Below are 24,964 nucleotides of genomic sequence, written 5' to 3' on the forward strand. Positions count from 1 at the left end.
GCACCTTGTATTATAAAAACAACACGCACTCCTCTTTATGAATAAAATTATCAACTAAACAATGATGAGGTGGTAAGAAAAGCAATTTCTATTCGTTATTTGCACAGTCGTCATAGTAAATGGAAACTTTGTAGCTTTATTTTGTCCACTTCACGAAATTCCCCTTAGTTCTTTTCTGCAATGCTCTAGAACAAGCACAATAAGCGCGCTGACTCACGTTCTTACAGAGCACATATAAGATTCAAAAGAAAATAGAGTGATAAAAAAAAAGAAAACCTTCCTCATTGTCCCCGCTTATAGGTCATCCCGGATAACCTATAGTCTTTTCGCGAGGCATTAAAACTCAGTCGGTTACTCAACCTCAGGTATTCATTCCACCGAACAGCGAACTCAATCATGGCGCGTGCCGTGGTCCCAATTAACATAATTAGAGCCACAACACGTCTCTCCCGTGATCACAGCGCGCCAAAGAGCGCGAAATGCAGCGGCGCCGCTCGGCGCTCGGCCCCCGTCGCCAGCGCACCGTCGCCGGAGCGTTATCCTTCGCGTTGCGTGGGCCGCACCGAAAGCGGCGACGTTAATTGTCTTCGGGGAAGATGACAAACGACCGCTCGGTCACGACTTCTCGGCTGCTACCTCCGCGCGTGTGTGTGTGCGTGCGTGTGTGCGTGTGTGTGCGTGAGGCTTTGTGAGTGAGTGGATGCGTGCGTGCGCGTGTGTACGGGGTGCCGTGGCTTTATCGCCCTTCTTCCCCATCTTCTCGAGGCGGAGAATGGGAAAGGCGTTCCCGCGAGAAACGGGATGGAGGTTTCCCCCGCAGCGGAACGAAATGGCTTTGTTTCTGGCACATCTCAACTGGGATGGACGCGCACCTTTCTTTTGCCCGGAAGAGCATTTACGGGAAAGCGATGAACGCTGGGCTCAGGTATATGTAGCCAACTACACGGTCAAACCAGCAGTCTTCGAGCACTGGATAAAACAAGTTTGTTGACGCTCGATGCGAACGAAGCGTGGTACTGCATTTTATAAGTGGAGATGCGTGGAATTGCGGGAAAAAGAAGCTTGCGCTGACTTCACGAATCCTTTCATTTGTAAAAGCTTTTCTTGATTGGGCAGTTTCCTGCGTTAACGATGTATCCGACGCCAGAAATTGCGGGAACCTGCTATTACAAGAAGTTTGGGGCCCAAAACTATTTTGTTATTTGCAGGATTTAGGTAGTCACTTAAAGGCCAACATCCCGGGAGGCGGTTTGCGGAACTAATAACGGCACATTAAATAGAGATTCGGTAGACGGAATATCATTTGAGAGAAAGTCAACAAGACAGGTGGCGGCCTACATGTAAAGCCAGTATGCTTTATGAAGTATATAATGCAAGTGCTGCCCCCCCCCCCCCCCCCGTCAAGTCATTCCATGCAAGTGTGAGCGCTGTCACGCATATCTTGCGCTCCGTCTTCGTTCTGCGTACAGGAATAATACAGGAGTAAATACAGGAGAATACAGGAGAAGGATATAGAGAAGGAATACAGGAGAAGTAAATACAGGAGAATGGAGAGAACAAGGCGCATCAAAATCACGTGTAGAAGGTATCCGATTGATAAGGCTTTGCACGACTAGAACGATTGAAGGTTAATTGAGCGAGTCGGTACGGATTCATGGTCAGAAAAGGGAGGCGTGGAAACGCACGGACAGAAGTATAACGAGAAGAACGACGCATAACGGAGTCGATAGACGGCGTTTGTGTTGTCCTCCTTGTCCCACTCTTGGTCCGTGTCTTCCACGCTAACCTTTCTATAACTTTGCAGGAATATTCTAAGAAAAGTTCGTCACCCGTTGAGGTTTGCCTTGTCCCCAAACATTAACCGTCATCTATCCCTGCGTGCCTTTCCTTTCCTTTCCTTAACGCCGCGCACCCAGTAAGTCCAAGTCACGACCGGCGTGCACGTTATCAGCGTGACACTTGCGTTCTTAACAAGAAAGCAGCCAGCGCCGAGCTTTAAAGTAAGGAAACGCAAGAAAGACGGATCAAAAGTATTGTTTGGGCACAAGATGCTTGTTTAAGGGCGTAATTTTATGCGAAGCATATTACGAGAGCTCAACCCAGCTCCTCAGGCGCGGCGGTGTCGCCTTCAATGACCTTTGACCCCATGCCATACCACGTGACACCGTGACGTCACGACAGAGGAGAAACGGGGCTCCAACTCGCGCCGTCGCTCAACTCTCGCAAGATGGGCTGGGTGGGAATCGAACCAGGGTCTCCGGAGTGTGAGACGGAGACGCTACCACTGAGCCACGAGTACGATGCTTCAAAGCGGTACAAAAGCGCCTCTAGTGAATGCGGTGTTGCCTTAGAAACGAGCTGCTTCTAAGGCTCAGGCGTGCGTCGCTTGCTCAGGCGCACATTTCGTTGCCGCGCCGAACGCTGCGTTGCTCGACGCTCACCGCGTCCAATGCGGGGCGCGTAGTCGCTGGCGGGTCGACGGGAACGCTGTCGCGTTCCACTCTTGAAGGCGAAGCAGAGTAACGCATGAGTTGTTTCTTCGTCTAGCCGAACCAAATATAGCCAAGCAACAGCAGTTCACCAGGCTAAACAGTGGTTCAACAACTAAAATAAAGGCTAGTATGCTTCGCATCCTGGGCTTAACCTTAGCTAAGCCACAGCCATTTTTTTTTTTAGAGTGTAGGCGACAATGCATATTTGTACCTTCCAACCTGTGAACCTAAAAATTCATAAGAAAAGTCTGGGTGCTACTCGAAGGGGGAGGGGGCAAGGGGCGAATGGCACGCACTTTTGTTTTATATACGCACTTTATTAACGACGGTTTACGTGTAGACGCACCTCACAAGCCGCTGCAGCAAACTTGGAACAGCGAATACTTTGGAAGTTCAAACATTGTTTTTATATCACGGTGACCTTTTCAGTAACTTATGTTGACGATTCTGCCTGCTTCATGAACCTCCCTTTATCAACTTGCTCGAAGGACGGTACCTGCCCTTGTGTTCTTTCACTATCAAACGACTCCTAACAGGTGGTTCCGAAACCGACTAGGTGAAACTTCCGCATAAACAGAATTGATTTTTCGTAAAACTTGGGGCAACCTTCATACAATAGTAAAACGTGCAAAAATTTGTAAACATTACGAAAAATTAAGGAGATTAGTCATGCATGCACATTTCATTGTGTAATATTTTTTTCAGAGAAAGAAAAAAAAAGTAGTTTCAATGGCATCCTTGAGGAAATCTTAAAGGGTGGCTGCCACGTTTCTGAAAGCCGTTGACGTTTTCTTATCCGCAGCGGAAATCAGTTAATGGAACTGCAGAATACCATAAAAAATTCCCCCACAATTACGATAGTTCCTAATGCTAAATCTGGGCGCAGCTCTATGCGTGTTTTGTATTTCGGGATATATTGGCTGACGTGGACAATCTTTTTCGTGCGGCACATTGCAAACGGAGCGGAGTGGCACGACTACCTAGCTAATCGGGAGATCGCGAGAGGTACCAGGATGAATTCGATTATTTACGAAGTGCCCACATAAACTGACGTCGGCAGTTTGTCGTTCCTAGACGCAGAGGCGAACTTTCCGTTAGTTACCTTCCGTTTCTCATCTGCCTAAGCCGTTCTTGCTAGTAGAATATCAGGGCATATCAGGGCGAGGCATGCTTTATTTCTTTGAGTATTCATCGTCGAGAACTTCCGTACTCCAGGAAAAATAAACATCATGCGGGTGGACAAGTTAGGGGGAACTTCTGACGTGACTGAGCCATGCACAATATTTTGATCAATCGCACAGGTCCTGCATCGGTATGTGTACCCGCTTCCCTGAATTTACTGCGATATGTTATTTTTTAACTTATTTGTAAGGTTATTCGAAAAACAAATAAGTGGGCAATGTTTTCAATGTCAGCTCCAGGGCGCGACCTTGCGAGGTAAAAGTTCTCTGCTCGGCCCCTATAGGCGTCCTAAAGGATCTGCAGAGATTTCCTAAACAGCGTTTGGAAGGGATGGGAGGAGAGAACGTGACCTGCGTTGAGATCGGGCCCAATAGCTGGACAGGGTAAAGTGCTTGGCGGTCAGCGCAGGGCAGTCGGGGAGTGGTGGTGTGGGGAGGAGGGGGGGGGGGGGGCGAGTGCAGTTGAGGAGTTGTTTGACGACGGAGTAGGATTGCGCGGAGAGTTAGAACACGCCCCGTAAACGCACATACAAAACGGTTGCAGACTTGAGGACCGCTTATACTATGTACATGCACCCACTTTGGACGAAGTTCCCTCCTGCGGACTCGCTTCAGGAAGATTCGCGGACGGGCAGTTGGCATCTGCGTTTACGCTCCTCTCACGTCTATCATTAACTCCCGGAGAACGAGTCTCTACGAAGAGACAACCCGCAATCCGCTTCTTCTGCTAATTGATAGCAATACCATCCACAACTTTCCAGAAAGTAACGAAGTCTTTAGTTGCACTGAAATTACTCCTTGACCACTGCCGCCTTTGATGGAAAGTGTCGTTGAACCGTGCGAATGGCATTGAGGCGACATTCATTGAGCGCGGAAGCTCTGGCGAACAAGAGTAACGGTCGGTCTAGCTCTTTCAGTTATTCCAGCAACGAGATGCTCGCCGTGGTAGAGTGTCGGATACGTAAGGTTTAGAGCGTGCATAAACATAGTAAAAGAAAGACATGAGAGCTCCACGAAGGCATGAATCAACGTTGCTTGTTGTTAAGCATGAATTGCGTATTGGCAGCTTATGTTGCAGAACATTCACGTTGCAGCCGAGTCATTTGCAAGAAGTATCATCTGCGCGCGATAACAATCTTCACATGTCACCTCATTATTGTTCTTTTCCGTTGGTTATGGGTGTGCGGCAACAGGGCCAGTTATTCTAAGCGCCACTTCCAAAGTGTTCAAATCGTTCAATTACGCAGAAACGAAGCCAATGTTAGACCTATCCTTTCATTATTCAGGAGAAATCAAACGCAGACCAATGCTATACTCGCGATTAAACACGTGCAACAGCAAGGTCCCAGGTAGTATCTTTAAGCCGCTATAAAAGAAACACAACAGATATCAAGCAGCTTGATCAGATTATTTTACACGCCCCCCCCCCCCCCCCACTTTTTTTCATAACATTCTGTGTTTTAAATGTGTTATCTCAAACTTATAGAGATATACTGTCATTCAGCTCGTCTCTTCTGTGTAGCTTACGTTTGAAACGTGAACGCAAGTGGGCTACACTCAGCCGTTACAGAGACCTTGATTTCTTTTTTTTTTTGCTACTGTTCATACTGTACAGTTAGTAATTGCACAAATCCAGATAGCCGGCCGACAACGTCGCAAACAGTGTCCCACGGCACGTTGCCTTGCGCGCGACTAAGTTGTGACGTGTCGCCTTATTTCCCCTATGCATGTGGCACGCCGAATCCACATTACGGAACTATACAACGTCTCTTTACGGACTTGACAGGTAGCCGATTGCCATTCGACGCAGCGAGCCTTCAAACAGGTCGTCATGGACGGAAGACAGGGCGAGTGTCGCGTTTTGTATTATCTGAAAATCGCGTTTCGCCCTGCACGTTCGCTTAGCACTGAACAACAATTCGTAGCATTAAGGCGCCAGCCCGTTTTTACGGAAAGGGTGCAAACGGACGCGTCTTTCACAGAAACACTCAACGCCGGGAATAGCGACGGCGGACAGATTTCAGCTGCCCGTCCTTTTGTGACCGGAAATAACATCGGGGCGAGGATAAAAGAGGGAGAAGCAAGAGAAGCGTGAGAAGCTGACAGGTAAACATTGCCGCATGTCTGTCAGTTGCAGATGAAGGAGATAAAGGCATGAGGTGGCGGAGGGCTATGAAATCGCATTCGTGAATAACAGGAACCTGCGCAGGCAGGCCATCTCCTCACTTCAGCGTGCCAGTGCCGGGACCCTAGCAGACGTCACTGTAGGGGTTACATGCAGGGCAGCGAAATGTGCGTCTGTAGTTTGTATGCGCAGCTGCGTTATCGAGCTGCCTATGTTCAACCCGGGCTTGCAATCCATTTCCTCGTGTTGTGCCTACAGTTTATCGCAGGACGAGCCTACGGTGCATTAATAATCTATAGATGGTGATTTTGTGATAGAAACGTGAGGAAAGGATTTGTAAAGCTGGCAGAATTAGCGTAGTGGGTCCAGTTCTCTACCAATTGTTAACCATGACAAAAGTGGTTTACATTGCCTGTGGGGAGAGTAGTAGGCTATTTGTGCGCCGATCTGAACTAACGAAGTCCGCTTCCGCAGTTTTCTAGGCATGATGCATATGTGGAAAATGGTAGATGAATTTTCTACAAGTCAGTGTCAGCCTATCAATGAATCAATAGGCTGTGAAGTCTGTTAGGCTTTCAATACATGCCTGTGGCTTCGTGCCTTCACGTGGCACGATTACAGTTGTTTCTTCAGTGCGGATGGTGGCTATAAAACAAACTCGCCGCAAAATAAAGCGTTCTTTGTTCTGGCTTGGGCCTGCGTGTGGAGCCGTTGCTTCAGACGCTGCGGCCACCACCGCCGACTATGCAGTACAACGTAAAAGCTTTATTAGCTCTGAATCGAGCAAGTTATTTCTGTCATTACTGTGTCCAAGCTCTGGTCTGAGCAGTGAGCGTCAAGGTAACGTTATGCAACATTTCACTGTGTGCTGACCAACGCCGAGGGTTCCCCGTCGGTCTCATCCCGTGCACCACCCAGATGCGACACCTGCGGCACCACGGGCGGAGTTCATCACATCATCGTTTTGAGACGCCTGGTAGCTGCCAGGGCGCTGTTCCTACTTCCGAGCGTGGGCTTCATTGCCTGCGTCATCGTGCCAACATGTTGCACCCGCTTGTGGCTCGAACATTGTCCAAAAAGTTTGAGCGCATCGCAAAACCTCACTATCCCTGTCAATGAATCGCCCTTTCGAAAAAGTTGTCAACATTGTTTTTTTATGCCGCCGATTCTGGACGGAAAATGAGAAAGGCGTGGACGGAGGCAAATGAAGGAGTAGTCGGAAGGCCAAAGCATGCGTTCTTCCCTTCTTCCACATTTTTCTTTCATGTTATTCTGCTCCAAAGAAGATGTCTCCCTACGTCTGTCCTCTCCGTTCGCTCACTGATAGCAAATACCTGAACGACGAAGACCGTAAGAGGAGTCCTTTCTTGAAAACCTGTGGAAGAGTAACTGTCACGGAGAAATATTTCACTAGGCCGCTAGATAGTGGTCCTTGTTAGAGTGAAAAGTTTGCAGAGGCAGCCACAGATAAACAGGATTCTGCAGTAGACCTCTACATAGAGTGAGCGCGGAGAACGATGTCATGATGATGGATGTGTTGGTCGCGCTTTTCGAAAACTGATAGGACCCGGAGAAGACGGAGCGACGACGTCGCCGTGCTGCTCAAGATTAGCAGCGCAAACACACGCGCCCAGCGCCGCCGTGTTTGCGAAGTTGATATATTGTGAGCAGCAAGTGCGCTTGGGTTAACAAAACTGCTCAGGTAACAAATTAGATTGGCCGCCTCGAAAGGATCTGCGAGCGCATTTGCAACAGCGTTCGCTTGGTGTGCACTTGTCCCGTTTCCCCCGAGTTTGCGTTGTTGGTTCTAGCACTCCGCGAAATAAATACCTTCGACATATACGTGTTTAGTTTGGCATGTCTGGGGCACGCAACACCAATTGCCCCTCTTATAACTGAGCTCGGAGCGGAACCACGCGTTGCGTTTGCGTAGTGAAATCGAGTTCGAAACAGACGTCTCGCATACGCTGCCAGCTCACGATGTCCATCTTGCAGTGCATCCAGTATGCTCACTTCTTCATGTACACTTTGCTTGTGTGTCTCCATGTCGATTCTCGCATGCCAATTTCAAATGCAAAATGCCCTTGCGAGGTGGGACCAAACTTTTATGCAGCGTATTCGGTTGAATGCTGCCTATATTAACCACTCATTCTCATCCTTGCAGAAAGTTCGATTACGCCATCACCACTGTGTAGTGCAGGCGACGTGTTCAAGAACGTGTGCAATGTTTTGTGCATCCGCCCGCGCTTTCCAACCACAGCAGCCGTCCTCAAATCTACTTTAAGTGTACATGGCAGCTTCTTCGAGCTGCCCCACATTCCTGCCCCCCTGTAGGAGCACTGATATTGCGTTGCGCGCGGCGACAGCACTGTTACATTACCGCTAGGACCCTGACTGGAAGTAGACACTTTAGATGTCATTTCATGCATCATTATTGTAATTCCGAGTAGCATGCTAACCGTATGGTCAGGTGGAAGACCCCAGCACTCGTTACAGAATCTCTCTCTCTGTCTTTCCATGTCGATTTAGTCTGAACTGTGAGTAAAGAAGAAACTTGGGAGCTTGAATGAGCACAAGCGTAAAGGGTATACAAGGAATGAAAAAAAAAATGTTTCCGCGTAGCTCGGCATTTATATACCCTATATATAGTGTAGGTCAATATGAAAAACAAAAATCAAGTCACTGTTAGTGTATTTGGAAGTATAAACCTATGGCGCGCTCAAGCATAAATACGCGGAGATGCCCTAACAAAGCCGTATTTCATCTTATTAGTGTCGCTTACCGTTCTGATCACTGCAGTGCGGGATATACGTGACAGCGAATTCGGCTAGTTGGATTGGATTCATGATAACAAACAAAACTCAGCATTAACACAAGGAACGAAGAAAGAAGCGCACGAAAGGAGCACTGGGGTCATATACGTTTTCAAAAGATGAAGCGCCAACAGAAACAGCACACCAATGAAGAAACAACAATGACAGGAAGTGCCTTGTCTTGTCATTGTTGCTCCTTCATTGGTGTGCATTGGTGCGGGCGAGCGCGGCCGCCCGGGCCACCCGGAGTGGGACGTGCGCCCACTTCCCTTCCCTCCCCGAAGCCATGCTTGCGACGGAAGACCGCGTGCCTCCTCACCGCTTTCCTCCCTTTCGTGTGGGAGATTTAGCCGCGATCGCCGGCTCACCTTTGAACGCTTTCATCGCATACAGCGTATATATACGGCGCGCGGCGGCGATTTTATCACGCTTTGACTTTTACGGAACCTCACGTTGACGCCTACGGCAGAAATGCACTGGGACAATCCATGTAATCGCTATCGCAGTAAAAAATGGCTGTGGCTTAGCTAAGGTTAAGCCCAGGATGCGAAGCATACTAGCCTTTATTTTAGTTGTTGAACCACTGTTTAGCCTGGTGAACTGCTGTTGCTTGGCTATATTTGGTTCGGCTAGGCGAAGAAACAACTCATGCAGGCGAGCGCACGAGCTGAGACTCGGCTATGTAGCTACGCGGCCGCAAGCGAGCGCACGAGTTGAGCCTCCGCTTTTGCAGCTGTTATGACGTCATATGGTAGTTACGCGGCCGCAGCAAGGAAGAGCGTGGTTGTGCGGCTAGTATGCTTAACATAAAAAAAAACATCTCGTCACATAGGATCGTTACGCAGGATCGTGTTCTCGCACCGCTATCACGGAACTTCATGTTTGGAAGATGCACTGGAAGGGCTTTCTCGCGGTCCACCGCTTCGTATACTTCCGGCGACGGGCTGGTTCCCGTCATCGGTTTGCATATCGGTCGGCGATGCCGTGTTCTTTGCGTCTGCCATTCGGGGAGACCGCGCGCCACCCGCCCAAACACAGAGGCCGCGCGCAAGGGAGGGCCCATCGCGAGACGAGATCCGAGCCGCGGCGCTCTTCCTTGCTAGTCTCGCACCGTACGCCACAGCCAGCGTCGCATTCCCGTGGCACACAGAGGCCTGCGAAGGAAGCACTCTGGCTGACAACAAGCGGCAGCGGCTGCCGAGGCTGTTACGCGCGGGTCACCGCACTTGGCCATTCGCCCGTGCTTACCCCGCTCGGGAGATGCGCCGCGAACCATTTGGCATGGGAGAGCGCTGAAACCCGAGACGCTGCAGCCGGCTGTTGGAGCGCTCACAGCATTCACCGCGTCCCGGCTGATTACTTGTTTGCGTTCGCGCGGAAAGCAGCTTAGTTTGCGCCCCCGGCTGGGCTCGTTATGGAGGTGTTGGCTGCTAAACAGCCTGGTTATGTCGGATCCGTTTTGCGGAAACCCGGGAGGTGGAAGAACGCTCGTGAAATGGGAAAACTGTCATTCACGGGACTTTACCTCGAAGCTACAAAGGAAGCTCAATACCGGTTTCTCAGAGGCAAAGCTTCGCATTCGAAGAAGGAATTTGTATTTTTCCGGGGAATCTAACCCGGGAAAAATGCCTTTCCGGGGTGCATGGTTGCACTACCATTTGATGATGATGATGAAAAACTTTATTTATCCCTCTTTAAAGGGAAGGGGGCAATGGAAGAAAAGGGTGGGGGGGGGGGGAGGAACTACTTGAAGTAGGCCTACTTTATCCTCTCAGCGCACTTCAGCATGGCCTCCTGAAGATCGGGCCTTGAGCTGCGCAAGGCAGCCTCCAATTGCTCCTCACTAGCTATAGCACCCGTTCCCCCTTTACTCTACCATTTTAGCTAACCGTGGAGGCTGGCATATCGCAGAGTGAGGCTGCGTTGCATGACAACTCGAAGCGTAGGTTCACTGGCAAATCAGCTCTGCAAAAGCCCGCAAGGTGGAGCAGAGTTCAGAAAAAGAAAATGTTGTAGCTCCGTGTTACAGTCGGGTGGATGATAATTTTCCCCGGCAAGAAAAGCCTAACATTAAAAAATTATGCCTGAAAATTTAAAGAAGTAGTCAACAGGCGAGTGCTATGGACGCGGATGTAGCACAGCGCTGCGTCTCGTCTTTTCTGCGTGCCTTTACGACGTGAGCGGCCTTAGAGCGGTCGAGCTTTAAACTGAGTAACTAACTAGTCAACGCTTGCACGTTAATGAAAACTATGAAACACGAGCACAGAGTGCAAGTTGAATGTAAGTTGCCTTCGCCCATGATCCTAAATCCGGCCATAAAAAGCACAAGAAAAGAAAAATGAGTAGGAAGAAAACATCACGTGCGCGGAATAGCAGTAAGAAATAAGAGGATGGGCGTACGAACCCGAGAAATTTAATCAATCCGCGAGTATTACAAACCGAAGCATTTTTTTTTTGCCTTCTTCCACCGGCTTCACGTGTCGCGTCATTGTCGGCGCACGGCAAGTAGTATCAGTGAGCGTGCCTTCGCATTAAACAACTCAGGACATAAAACATCTGCATGGAGACTTTTTCATGGAATAGCTTATAATATACAGTGACTGCGTTGTACTTTTTAAATTGTATTATATGTGGTCTATGCCATTCATAGGCCATGGGGCATGAGTAATCCTGGGTGTGCTGTATATCCCACTGGGACGGGCTCATTCTTTTCCATTCCTCAGAAGTGATTATTTGTCACTGTCGTGTATCAGGTATAGAATGTCTAAATGTATATAAACATGTGCCATTCTTAGTCGGCGTCGACGTCTCAGAGTGTGCGTCGGCCTGATTTGGTGTTTGCGTTTCGGCATAGCTTGTGAACATCAATGTCGCATGAAGTCACACGTTGCGTATCACGAAAAACACAATTGTCATTTTGTCAATTGTCATTTTGTTGAATGACATTCAGTTAACCGCTTCCCTAAAACGTCGCTTCATGCAGATTCCAACATATGTGTGTTGGATGTACATACTTTTCTTTTTTTTTTATCAGCCTGGGAATTCCAACCCTGCTTCCTTCACTGAGCTGCGGAAGCTGGTGAGCTTTTTTGTACCAATAAGAGCCAAGGTCCCGGAATAGACGAGAACCACTGAAATACCCAGCAACGCGTAGTACACACCTCTTGTATTTCTTTTTATTTTTATTATTAGTACTTTTTTGGCCTGCGCATTTATTCTGACTAAGCCCACAAAGTCTAAACGCCGTTACACATCAAGCAAGATTAAAATACATTGTTCAGCTGTAATTATGGGCCTGGAAAGTACATTCGTACGAAAAAGGGATGAAACAGTAATGGAACAAATAAATTATTACTATAGTAAATACTAGAACTGAGCTTGTCCACACTGGCTGGTTGCCCTACACAAAATGGCCGATCTCGCGCTAACGGCATCATTGCGCTGTGGATTGGCTTGCAAACAGCGATGATATAGTAAGAAGGAGACGCTGACAGGGATAGAGGTGCCAGCCCCTGCTGTGCAGTTTTATTTCGACTTTTAGCCCGACGTGCCTCGTCACGTGTCATTCAAACGAGAGATGCGGGGAAGCGCACACGCAAATTCTTGTATACCTCCCTGTCGGTTTGCTAAAGCGTCAACCACTCGAACTTTCTCCGGCGTATCAAAAACACCGCAGCTACGAACCTCGCGTTAAGTTCCTCGCCCCTAAATCACAATTTTGAGGTGTCACGCTCAGTGTAGCGAAACTGATGCGTTGGGCTTGGTGAATTTGAGAAGTCTGTTTATTTCTCTTTTTTTTTTTACTGTGCGGCTCGCTCATTCTCGCTTATACTTCGTACGCAGTTCACATATTTGCGCCAGCAGATTAGTGGAATTATGTCGTTCGTTGCTGTGAGTGCTCTGCGGGCTTTGGTTGAGCATAAAGATGTCGCCACCAGTAGAACATACAGATTCAAAAGTGTTCAGCAAACATAGATAATTAAAGGTAAAGCCAAAAAATAGACATACAACTCTAAAGAAAAGAGTAGCTTATAGGTAGCGATGGAAATATCGCCACTGAGAAAAGCATGTTTAAGAGAAAAAAATGATGCCCCATGCCTTTCGCACAATTTTTACTTCGCAACTAACCCCGAAAGGAGGCATAATAAACGAAACCAATAGCCGAATACTAAACTTCCAAATTGCTCATTTTGATTCCATTTCGTCCAATACTGCATTACCGTACGTAGGAAGTGTTCGCGGGGCCTGTGCACCCGTAATTTGTTCAACGAAGAACTGTATGTTTGACGTCCGGCTGATATGCAACATAGTACCTGACAAGTCGAGAGAAAGAAAGCATGAATGCGCGATTTAATCGCCTGATATTAAACATTTAGGTACTTTCAGGAGGTTCATAAATTCGGATTGTCCAACCAGCAGGTCTGTGCTAGTCATACCCCCCCCCCCCTCCATCCCCTCTTATGAACTTTGAAATGGCAGCGATGAAAAGATGACAGCGAGAGAGTAAAGCAAGATAAAATGAGGAGTCAGACAACCAAGGTACAAGCAGGGGGGGGGGGGGGGGAGGGATGGCGCTGACGCCAATGTGAGAGCAAGCTTTATTGAATCCCAGGGCGGAGTGCCGTCCTCTGCAGGACACACGAGGCTGCCGAGTAAGAGACGCTCGGAATTGCCACACTCGGCATCATCTTGCTACAAGTTATAGGACGGCAGGGCTTGCCAGCATGCGATGAGACAAATGAAAAGAAAATCTTCGCGCCTGGACGCAGCTGCTTTTGCGCACGTCGCAATAGAGACGACCCGCCCGAGCGAACGGGCGTGCAAGTCTCTGCACCATGTCGCAACGTGTTCGTTTGCGAGACTGACGCTGTTTGAAATCTTGGGAGGAAAATCGGTGAAAGGGCGATCGCCCGTTTTTCCGTAGTATTGCAGAATTAAAGAAATCAAAGCGGTAGAGACAAAAGTCAGGGTCGCTGACCTGTATTGCCTTCGGGCACACAAAGGACTTGAGGATAATGCACCGAATGCAGGGGAATTGCTCAGCACGTTGTTACTTAATTCGAAACAGGTTATTTACCTTTCGTTAACATGTTATAAGGCGCGTTTCAAGAGTTTTGTACGCAAAAGTCCCCAATCTGTGCCAATTATCCAAAACCTTGTTTCCTTCCTCTATGAAAGCTGCCTGACCACTCCAACATTACAACTAGGTCTCTTCGAAGCAACCATTGCGACAGACAGTTTTTCGAGCTTTATACTGATAGCAGTTACATATAAGAATGCTTCATATAGTCTTTGTTTCTTTTTTAAGTGGAGCTTTCTTGCCTACTATTCCATGGTTTCGCCTGTGTCGGTCGGTCGTCGGTCGGGTTCTCGGTAAGTATATTCGTGTTTAATAAAACTGGGTCCTCAGCACAGGAACCCGATACTTTAACCATTAGGCCACTACCGCTTTTGGTTCTTCTATGGTATTTATTAAAGTAACATGTAACGCAATAAAACGTTCACCAATTGTGCATAGCCTTAGAATAGCGGGAACAATGACAGTCACACACAGAAGAGGCCGAAACAAGCACTGTTCACACTTTAGGTGGAAATTCAGGATAGCTGTAGTCTTCGAGATGTGCCAGAGACACTGAACGTTGGTTTATTAGCTGCAACGACGTCGTTATATTTTGGGACGTCATCCAATGGACTCTAGAGAAGGATGTTAAAATCAACCCTCATACTGCGCGATACCGGCTGCCGACCTCCGATGATGACATACTTTTATAAATGTTATTTTTTTTCTTACGGAATTGCACAGTTTGTGGAAAGCGCGAATGAGGGACTGCCACGCAATGCCGATTGTACCCACAAGATTTCATTTCGTTCAGATGGCTGTGCACCCAAAACATGTTCATGATGAATGTGATATTCAACGGACTGGTACCCCTTTTTGGTAACATGCTTATCTAATCACCGGTCTTTTAAACCGCAACCTGCATTCAGATTGTCGCCACATGTAGTTTATCATGAGGATCTTCATGATACGGTACTTACCCACAACGGGGGTTTGGCCATGACTGGAAGTACATCCCTTGCCAAAGTCAGTTAAGTATTTGAGATTATCGCCGCATGTTAATAATGATTATGACTTATTCCGTACTATGGCACATATACCTACTTATAATGGGAAATCGGCCAAGAACCGTGTCCGTCTGATTACTATAATGATGACGATGAGTTACATACAATGGCACATAACCACAGCTTAAATCCACGGCTGTAAGTTGGCCAAGAATTGGGTGGTACAGATCTCCCCAACACCAACTAATTATTTAAGATGACAGCCCCGTATTGATTATGATTTTCATAATATGGCACATACTCACAGACGGGGACTGGTCGAGGAGTAGCCGGTACATATAACATAAATGAGAATAAGCGAAGAAATACAAGGCTATATAAGATTTTTCAGATTGCGTAGCACGTGTGCACGAGAGTACATAAGCGCGCCAGTTTCCTTTTCACCAAAAATACAGCAATGAAATGTGCAAATTTATAGTATTTCAATGTGCATTTAACGAAAGTTCTGCCTCACATATATTCCAGCGTGTGCATTGAATCTGCATAATGTTTTTTTTCCTTATTTATTTTCATCTGTCACAGGTAGGACTGGGATGTTCGTTATCATCGCATTTACTTGAGAGAATCCCGTAGAAAAATAAACTATTTATCCACAATATATACATTTGATTCTGGATCCATAACGGCGACGTCATACAGTCGACGCTGCTGTCGTCATTGTCATCCTTGCTGTCCGATTCTTGTGGAACATTTTCGTCCTCGGCCGAGTTAACGCCGCTTCGGGTGGCGTTTAAGATTCTCCTCTGAGCGCGACCCTCTTCAATAACTTACTCTCTGCCACAGAAATATGCGGCCCATTGATTGTAAGAACATAGAAATGTGGCACCAGGTTGCGCGCCAAACCATTGAGAATGGCTTTTCATTTTACTGTCGAATACCTGTAGAACGAAGGATTTCTTGTGCCCCGGCCGAATTCCAATCATTCGTATGCATTGTGATCGTGTCTACAATGAAGAAGGTTACGATGAATTTCCCCGCAGAACGACACAATTTAGGCGTTCCGACGAGTGATTTGTCGCTTTACAATGAGCGCTCCAACCGACGCCTCGACTTCACCACTTCACTCCGCGTTATCTACGGCAGCACTGCACCCCCCCCCCCTCCCGCCCCCATTCCTGAAGCGAGAAGAAAAGCCCAACGAACCGAACAGCCAAACACATTGATGAGGGAGGAGGGGGGAAGGGCCAGTGTCTGCATAATGATATAGTGGTTGCAGTATAACGGTGACACTGCTAGCGCCTCCCACTCGGCGATGGGCGGTAACCCCCGTAATCTAGAACGCACCTCCACTCAACGCTCCACCCGGACTCTAGAAAGTGAACGGTAGCGCCACCGCTCTAGAAAATTGGTCGCTGCGCTATTTAAAAACAGCACGGCTATTTTTGAGAAGTGTGACGTCTTTTTTGGCCGAGGGGCGGCACTGTGCTCAATCATTTCGATTGGAGGAAGAGCTTCGAGTCGAGGATCGTTTGAAATAACAGGAGGTATGTGTAAGCAGAGTTGTGAGAATCGCATATGCAAACTAACACATGCGAACTCTGTGAAGAGTAAGCGTAAGTACGTCGACAAAACCAGCTCCTGTACAGGGGTGTTTGAACCTAAAGCCCCTTCATACAAAATGTGAGCTGATGGAGGGGCCTTACTTGGACCTATCCGATAGGGAGTTGCTGAAATGAAGTAGACTTCGACTAGTTCCTGCATTTACTTCGCTTCTCGGTCGTCTCCAGTCGCACAAGCTGTCGGCCGATATGTGCGGAATATTATTAGCGACCCCATTCACTTATCATTTCTTGAATTCATGTTTAATAACGATTTTCCTTTGCTGGAGGTGCTTCACGGGCATTAATGAGAGTGGTACAGTGCGCGAACTTTACAACGAAGTGACCTGTATAACGAAACAACTTGGAGGTCGCAATCGCTTCGTCACTATAAAGGCCGTTTGACTGCTCTGAGTTTTCGAGGTTGCCCGTAGCAAAGGCTTTGCCTCCTAGTTCTGAGGCGAGACGCTTACGCATCTTGCTCACTGACTAGGATCCGCACTTTCAATTCGTTTGGTCTCTTGTACCCGTGTTTCCACGCTTGCGACTGAAATATGTCGTTAAATTTATGGGTGAGTAAACCTCTTTAATTTATTTTCATTTCAACTGAAGACGCGAAACGTCGAAGAGCGGGTGCAAAAACAAGTTACGCGCGAGCGGGTGAAATGGCGGCAATAAAGTAAAGAACGGATCGACAGTTTCTTCATTAGAAAAGAAACAAATATTAGCTGTCAAGAGACCGGTAACACAATACAAACTCTATGGGGAGAGCGTTATGTATTGTTTTTGCATTTAACATACGATTTGGTATTTACCGATAACGGTAAGAACACAACCCCTTATTTTCTTCATTGGTTTCATGCAGAGCAAACGTTCTCGTCCATTGAACTTATGCGCCCGCATGCGCACGACTCATCGACCACAGGCGTTATGCACGTGCTTCTATGCAGTGGATTTCGCACTCCCGTCCATATGCGCAGAACGCATTGCATGATCACGTCCCTGTCTGCGTGCTCCACGACGAGTATTAAAAGAATAATAATACTAATAAATGAATGGAATGCAGGAGTATGTTCGGGACTAGGCGAACTCGAGAGCCACCGAGAGTTTGAACACGTGGGTGAAGATTTATTCGCCGAGTTTACTATAGTGTTGCTCACGTGCGTCGGCAGCGCAGGAGTCGCTTGCTTACACTACACGTTTTCTCGCACAAGCATGTCCTTGTGCGTAAGCACGTTGTTCTTGAAAAAAAAAACAAGGAACGTGCTCGCGCAGCCGCTGAATTAATCTGGCTGCTGCAGATGCTGAGCTTTGCACTTCGATGCCTCCTGGGCGGCGCGCGCGGGAGACGGCATCCGGACGCAAATTCTGGGCCAAGTGAACATTGCTAGCGGCACGCTTTCCACACCACGTTTTGCATACCACCGCAGAAAGACTCGTCGCGTTTTTTTTAAATGTTATTATTAAGTTTTTTACTGCCAGTTTCGTAGCGAAAATGTGTTATCAGCAAAAGCGGTGACGATACATTCCTTGCATTCTACTTATCGCATAGTGTTGCACAGGATGCACGCGCCGTGCATGCTCTAAGGATGAGGAGGAGGAGGAAAAGAAGGAAGAGAAAGTTGGGAGGTCGACCAGACGCAAGTTCGGCTTGCTACCCTACAAGGGAGAGAAGGGCTTTTCACATGTAGGCGTCGCGGACATGGCTGGTACGCCGAGTCACTTTGCCGTAGACGGTTATAGATAGCTAAGCGGACAACAGCAATCGTAAGTCTCGTTCCATTTATGATGAAGCCGGCAAAAGAGGGAGTTTCGGGAAGACAGCGTCGAAGTAAAAAAATTCGGCAGAGACCCTTACGACTACTTAAGTGTAGGAAGCAATATAGTACCTTTGGCGAAATGCTTTTTTTTGTTTTGTTTTATATGCTCAGTTTATACACTCATAACGGGGCGCCACGTCCTCCCCATTGGCTGAGCCGTCATGGGCCGAATGACGCACGCGCTATAGGCCACACCTTTAGTCATACAGATGGCTGCGAGGTGAAGTGTGCAATGACGCACGCACTAAGCAACACCTTTACTCTACAGGAACGATGGAGCCGCCGTAGCATTGGGGAAGCGTGCTCGTCTCGCACCCCGGAGGTCTGAGTTCGAATACAACCCACACTTAAATGTGCCTCGTTTTGTTTTTAAAGCCTAATTTACTTTGTTTACAGGGACAGCTCTGAGAAATTTGACGTCAATCCGAGCGTTTCTTGACATGTTATTTTTTGTTGTTGTTGTTGAAGTGAATATTGGGAAAGGTTGGCGCCTTCATGGTGGCACCGGCTACTCCTTGTCACTTGGCAAAGGAAACAAATTTGCGTAAAAAGGGAGAAAAGCGACACGAAATGTGGCACTCAGTAGAACACTGGATGAATAAAACGTATACAGTACATCAGTCGCAAAGTTCTGTGCATTAGTTCAGTCCACGTACGCATATATAAAGTCGGATATTTTGTACAGCCAAAACACACAACACATGTAATGCACTGCAAGTACATGTTCTTACTCTTAGCGCCGTCAGACGTTTTTGGTGCCATCGATCGGTCATGACACCGACGATGACGACGGATTTTCGCGTAATGGTAATGCTTTCGCATTAATAGGAAGACGCGGGCTACTTTTCTCTCCAAATAAAGGGGGCGGCTATGCGGAACACTTAGAAACTCTACGGGAAGGTCGCCCGCTCAGAAGAAAATCTGGTCATGGTTTCTCATGCACCTCATGGTTGCTACATTGTGGTTTTCGAAGATTCACACATGCAAAGTGTTCAAATACAGTTATAACATTTATGTCATTCTATGAGCTTTTCTTGTCTACGCGAATTGGCGTGAACCCGCAAATAGGAATTCGGCCTGTGAAACATTTAGGAAACGTAGACCTTCCAGAAGCGCTTGCATTTAAAGTGTACGGAAGCATCAACTGGTCGGCAGTCGAGATAAGCAAGGGGTTTTAGAGTAGGGGTGGGAAGAAAGCAGGGAAAGAAATTGATATGACCGTATCCATTACAGAGCAGTACAAGGTAGACATATGTTTTAAGGAAGAGAAAGAAGATTAAGGAGATGTATACAAAAATTCTGGAATGAAAAGCATGTATAGCATACCTGAATCACTCAAGTAGGCTAGGTCACTATTTGTCACCGCCCCATTTTAAAGGCGATGCCGCCATCAACGCCGTCGTCGTCGCAGTCATCCTTGGTTTCATCATCATCATCATCATCATCATCATCATCATCATCATCATCGTCTTCCTCATGCGTTCAATTGCTTAGGCGCGAAGCTGTCTTCCTAACAGTCAATGTCGACTCCCTTCAATGCTGGCCAGAACACACCCGTGGAGTGTGTGAATACGAGTGTCTATGGTGTACACTTGTCTACGGCGTCACAAGCATGTAAGGCGATAGCGGGTGTGCTCTCTTCACCACATCACTCCTGCGATTTTTGTTGGCTAAATTTTCTTATCAACAGCCTGTTTTTAGAAATCGGCCCCTTGTGTCCTTAGCATCAGTCTTCGTCCTCATACGCACGGGCGCTGTATGGATGTATGTATGGATGTATGTATGATGTATGTATGGAATTGAATGTCATATAGTTGGCAGCTCAGAGCGTTGACCGCTGACCTACCGTGCAACATTAGCACGACGAGTTCCGCCTCAGAATTTCGTACGCTTATTTCCTTTTTTTCATACTTATATATATATATTTTTTACTTTTCTATGCACTTATGTTCTTCTTCCCTTCCATCGCCCTCTAAACGTGCAGGTTAGCCGGCTGGAGGTTTTCCTCGTTAACCACGCTGCCTTTTCCTTGTTTCTCTTTCTTGCGGGGTTTTTACGCGTAACGCAGGCTCTGAGAATTGTCGCCTCTGTGCATCTATTTCGGAGATCACGTCAGTCAATACTATAGTGGACGAATGTGACGTTGCGTACATCACAAAGGAGTTATTGGGAATGTCGCGATGTTCTCTGCGTGAACGTGTATTGTTGCAGTTAGTTGGGCGCCTGAAGAATGGCCTAACTCTGTCGAATTATTGTTTTGTTTTTGTCTTGTTGAGTACCTGTATACTAATAGATTTACCTCTGTTCAAGCCGTAATAAATCTTCGCTGGTAGGTCTGTGTCGGAAAATGGGTGGTCTCTACGCGTAAGTAAACTAGAAGGCATTATGCTTTGATTTCTTATTTTTTCTTCTTTTTCATTACGTCAGCCTCATGCAGCTGACTTTCTTTTATGATTCTTAATCCTTACGCTTTCTTAAAGTGGCCCGTAAATGGCCCATAAATGGCCTATCTGAAGAAGTGAAACATTGTTTTTTTCCAACTGGAGATTGAAGCCAGCAGCGACTTCATCAGAACCTCAGCACCAGGCACGATTATTTTTTAGCGAAGAACATGGGATGCCTTCTGATCGTCGTCCTCCCCAGAGCAGGACGGTGATCTATATAGCAGCTCTGTAAATTGCAATGTGTTCTTGACAGCTCCTCAACATATTCTAGCTGTCGCTTGCACATCAGAGCCATCCCCCACAACCAATGCCACGTTGCTGTTCTAAACTTTAGTTTTATAGGGCAGCATTGGGCAGCAGCGTCTGCGGAGGGCAAAGAATACAGCACTCTATCTCTTTTAAATATAGATGAAACAACAGAAGACATCGATTTCGTGGCTCATTGGTTGCAGTATTTCTGCTGAGAAGAAGTAGTCGCGGTTTGAAGGGATGGTTGCGATGGTCGCATCAAAATGGAGTCGAAGTTTGCACACGCTTCAATGAACCCAACATTGAAAAAACTCGACTTCAAGTCCCGCATAGCCCTTGTGCAACTCTGATGCGTAGAAGTCAAACATTAGGGGGGAGGGGGACGAAATGTTTCGCTAAAACATTTTTTTTTTTAGGACTGTGTATATGACGTTTCTTCAATGCTTATTGTAGACTCCCGTACAAAAACTGCTTCGAATAGGGTGATGATAGAGAAGCGACGATATTAATGAAAACGGGATATGTTTGCCTAGCTGACGGCCTGCCACGTTAGTCATATTGCGTGTTAATTTCGAGGCACGTTGAGTAAATAGATATGAGGGAAAATAAGGCAGTGAGGAGGTCAAGCAGACGCACGATTGGTTTGCTACGAAAGCCAAGGGAGAGTGGTTAGAGAACGAAAGAGTAGAATGAAGGCAAGAAATTAGTGACGGAACGTTAAGGAGCAGCTTGAATCACTGCTCATGGTTTGTGGTGCGAAAGTGGCTGAGGCAGAATTCAGCGCTAGAACGCAGCTTTGAAGCCGTCTAAACGGCTTCAAAGCTGCGTTCATCTGGCTATCGCGTCCATTGCACGTAACTACGCGGAGAAATGGTGAGATTATAATCGGTGGATAGGAGAATGCGCTGTTGGCGAAAGAGGGCGTGGACATGGGCAAGTTACGTGCACAAGGATGAATGGAAGTTGCCAGTATGTTTCCACGACGACACGGCCTACAAAGGCAAGGCGAAGGATTGAAAGAGAGCGAGTGGGACACAACTTTATTTTAGTAAGCCCCTTGGGATCACTCTGATGGCACACCGTCAGAGCGGAACCTCTGTAGCGTCGAACGACAGAACGTTGAGCATGTTGGTTGAGAGTCCTTTTAGAAAACGTTTGGCATGCAGACACATACCCAAGTAGTGTCTGTGTGTGTACGCCTGCTTTCTTTCTCGATAGCGTCTCACTCAACTCCCATTCGTGGGCATAGCAGGGTTCTTTCGGCAAACACATCCCTAACATAGTGAGGCCGCCAATTGTACTGATCATGAGGGGAAAAAAATGTTGGAGCAGTTACAGTATGCATTGTAATACACGACACAGAGTGATGAGTCCCGAACACATCTCAAACCGATTTATTCTTTTTGACCAAACGTTTCACGTTTCTTTCTTGGCTTTTGTAAGACGTTCGATATTCTGCCATGCTCTATATAGCACTGACACTTGAGGCTTCTGGCGAGTTATATATGCGTCATTTATAAGGTTCTATGCTACGGTTCTATACCACCAGGCTCGAGAGCTATAATGGTCGACGATACCTTCGGGATCAACTTCTTCGGCTCAGCGGGCGCTTAGCTGATTGGTTTGTTATAAAAGTTCTCTAGGGAACGCAGTGGGAGTCGACCGACCGAGTCTGATTCAGGAGGGCCGGAAAAGGTTGCATTACTCCTTTCCGATGTCCACGGGGTGCAGCGAAGGCCACGCCTTTGAAGCAAAGCAAAAGGAAAGCGGATGTTAGGCGAAAAGGAATAGAGCGCCGCCTACAGAGGGGAATGACGATTTCGAAGCCGCGAAGGCTCATTAGTTCCCAGTGCAGTTTGGCGAAAGTAGGCAATGAGACCATCGTCGAAAGGAAAATACAACAGCAACAAACAAAAAGAAGTCAGATGAGCATACAGAAAGCCGATTGCGCTTGAAACGATGGCGCGACCGAATGGCGTCAGTAATCGATCGCTGTGCGCTGGCATTCCGTGCGTCCCTCCCAGAGTTCGGGCCCTCTATTCGTGGACTCTACTTATAAAACAATCGTCCGTTTTCGGAAAAAAAAGAAATACTAAACCCGTCTCAATTTTCCGCTCTTTCCGCACGGTAGCTTCATTTCTTCGATTAAGCTTTGTCGTAGTACTTTGACTATGCGCCTCCTTACACTTGTATCACTAAGATAACTTATCTTGCCGAAGTGTTTAGAAGTGAAATAGAAGTACAGAAATACGCCCAATCAGATTGGACTGATAAAGTGTTCGATGAAAACTCTATTTTCGTTAGTTTCGCTATAACAGGTTCACTATAAGAAGTGAAAATAAATAATTAATCCGGAGCCTTTCACTACAGCGTGCCTCACAATCAGAGGGTGGTTTGGGCACGTAAAACCTCGTTTTTTTTCTGCTATCACGACTGTACTGATGTTGATCTTTAGTTAGTATATTCTCACTCGCATATTGCGTTGCGTATTGCCGGTGAACATTCTTGACTGGACTGTCGTTGTTATCAAATTATTGCTTGGCGCAAGGCGTGCCAGCTGCATTCGGATTTCCTTGGCGTTGTTGCCTGTACTCCAGGTAAAGATACTTATCTAATCATATCGAGTGCGCGAGGTGAATCGTGTTGCACATTCCTGACTGCACGCGCATGATAGCGATTACTCTACGCATACCAACGTATGGTGATGCATGTATGAGTAGCTGGCAGACTTCACTCGTGCAATCAGATTCGACGACCGACGACTGTGCTCTCCGCTATCGTCGGAATTTGAGTATTGTTTGTCTTTCTGTGCACAAGTTCTCCCGATAAAGAGTTAGATTCTTAAATAAAACTTTTGGCAGCGTTCTGTTCTTGACCGTTGCTGCAATGTGACAACAGAAGGTTCTTGGCTTTGCGTGATACGGGGATAAGTCGTGCCCTCTGCGCGACTACGGTAGACATGCAGATAGATAAACGTTTTAGCACACAGTGCTATAGAGCATAAAACCAAATTAATAATGCAATGAGGACTTTGGTTTTCAAAGCATGAAGTCATCGCCAGCGCATCGCTAGCGCTAATGCTTTGGCACCGTGTGCTAGATGTTTTTTTTTCTTTTTTTTTTTGCTGCGTCAAAACAAACAGGTGATCTCAATAATATATGCGCTAATACTTTTGCCCTTGGTGTCACAAGAGAAGAGACTAAGCGATGACTTATTGCGCCACTTATTTCTTGCTGTCACGATGGAGGGGACAAAGTAGCGAGGGCGAATTCAGATCTAAGCGAGAGGTCGGGGCTGGTCTGGTCGTTGCTTTGTTACGACGCGATCACGGTTACCCACCGCGGTAGTCAGAGGTTTAAACGAAATCAGTGCGCGCAATGAGTCTAACGTATCATGCCTCACCCTTACGCATCACGTATCACGCAAAGCTAAACCTCTCAGATATCGTCCGGTCTGAACGTAATGTCGGCCAACGCAAACATTAAGAGGAATAATTTACAGGTTGCGGTTGCGCCAGATGTCGTGTTCTGCAGTCACCGCGAGAAAGAAAATCTTGCTGCACATCAGTCCATTTAAAATATCGGCAATCGCAAAAGACATGTGGAATGCTTAGATATTCTTTCTTTCAATGTTCGCTTTGCGCTAAGCGAAATAACCCTTCCAATTCCGTTTTCGTAGAACATGGGCAAGCAGCTGCTGTTCGGCAAAGGAACGCTGTGTTGAGTTATTAATATACAGAGAGCTTTGGTCATTAGCTGAAATATTTTCTTAAACTTTTCCTGAATGCGTAAAAACATTCTAGTTCTCCTTGCTTTTGTAAATTGCAGATTATTATTTTTTGCCTCGTTACGAGTGTGGTTTCATGCTGGTGTGTGTATTTAGGCTTGGTGAAGTGTATAATACATTTTTTGTCTGCTATGACAAAGTTTATGCGGAGCTCTTTCTTTCTTTCTTTCTTTCTTTCTTTCTTTCTTTCTTTCTTTCTTTCTTTCTTTCTTTCTTTCTTTCTTTCTTTCTTTCTTTCTTTCTTTCTTTCTATCTTTCTTTCTTTCTTTCTTTCTTTCTTTCGTTCTTTCTTTCTTTCTTTCTTTCTTTCTCTTTGCTTGTTGAAAGTGACCGTCTCTGCGTTCTACAGATCTGTTTCCTTCATTCCCTATCGCAGACGATATGCTTAAT

Source organism: Dermacentor albipictus, chromosome 5 (genome assembly GCF_038994185.2).
Source record: "Dermacentor albipictus isolate Rhodes 1998 colony chromosome 5, USDA_Dalb.pri_finalv2, whole genome shotgun sequence".
Taxonomy (NCBI): domain Eukaryota; kingdom Metazoa; phylum Arthropoda; class Arachnida; order Ixodida; family Ixodidae; genus Dermacentor; species Dermacentor albipictus.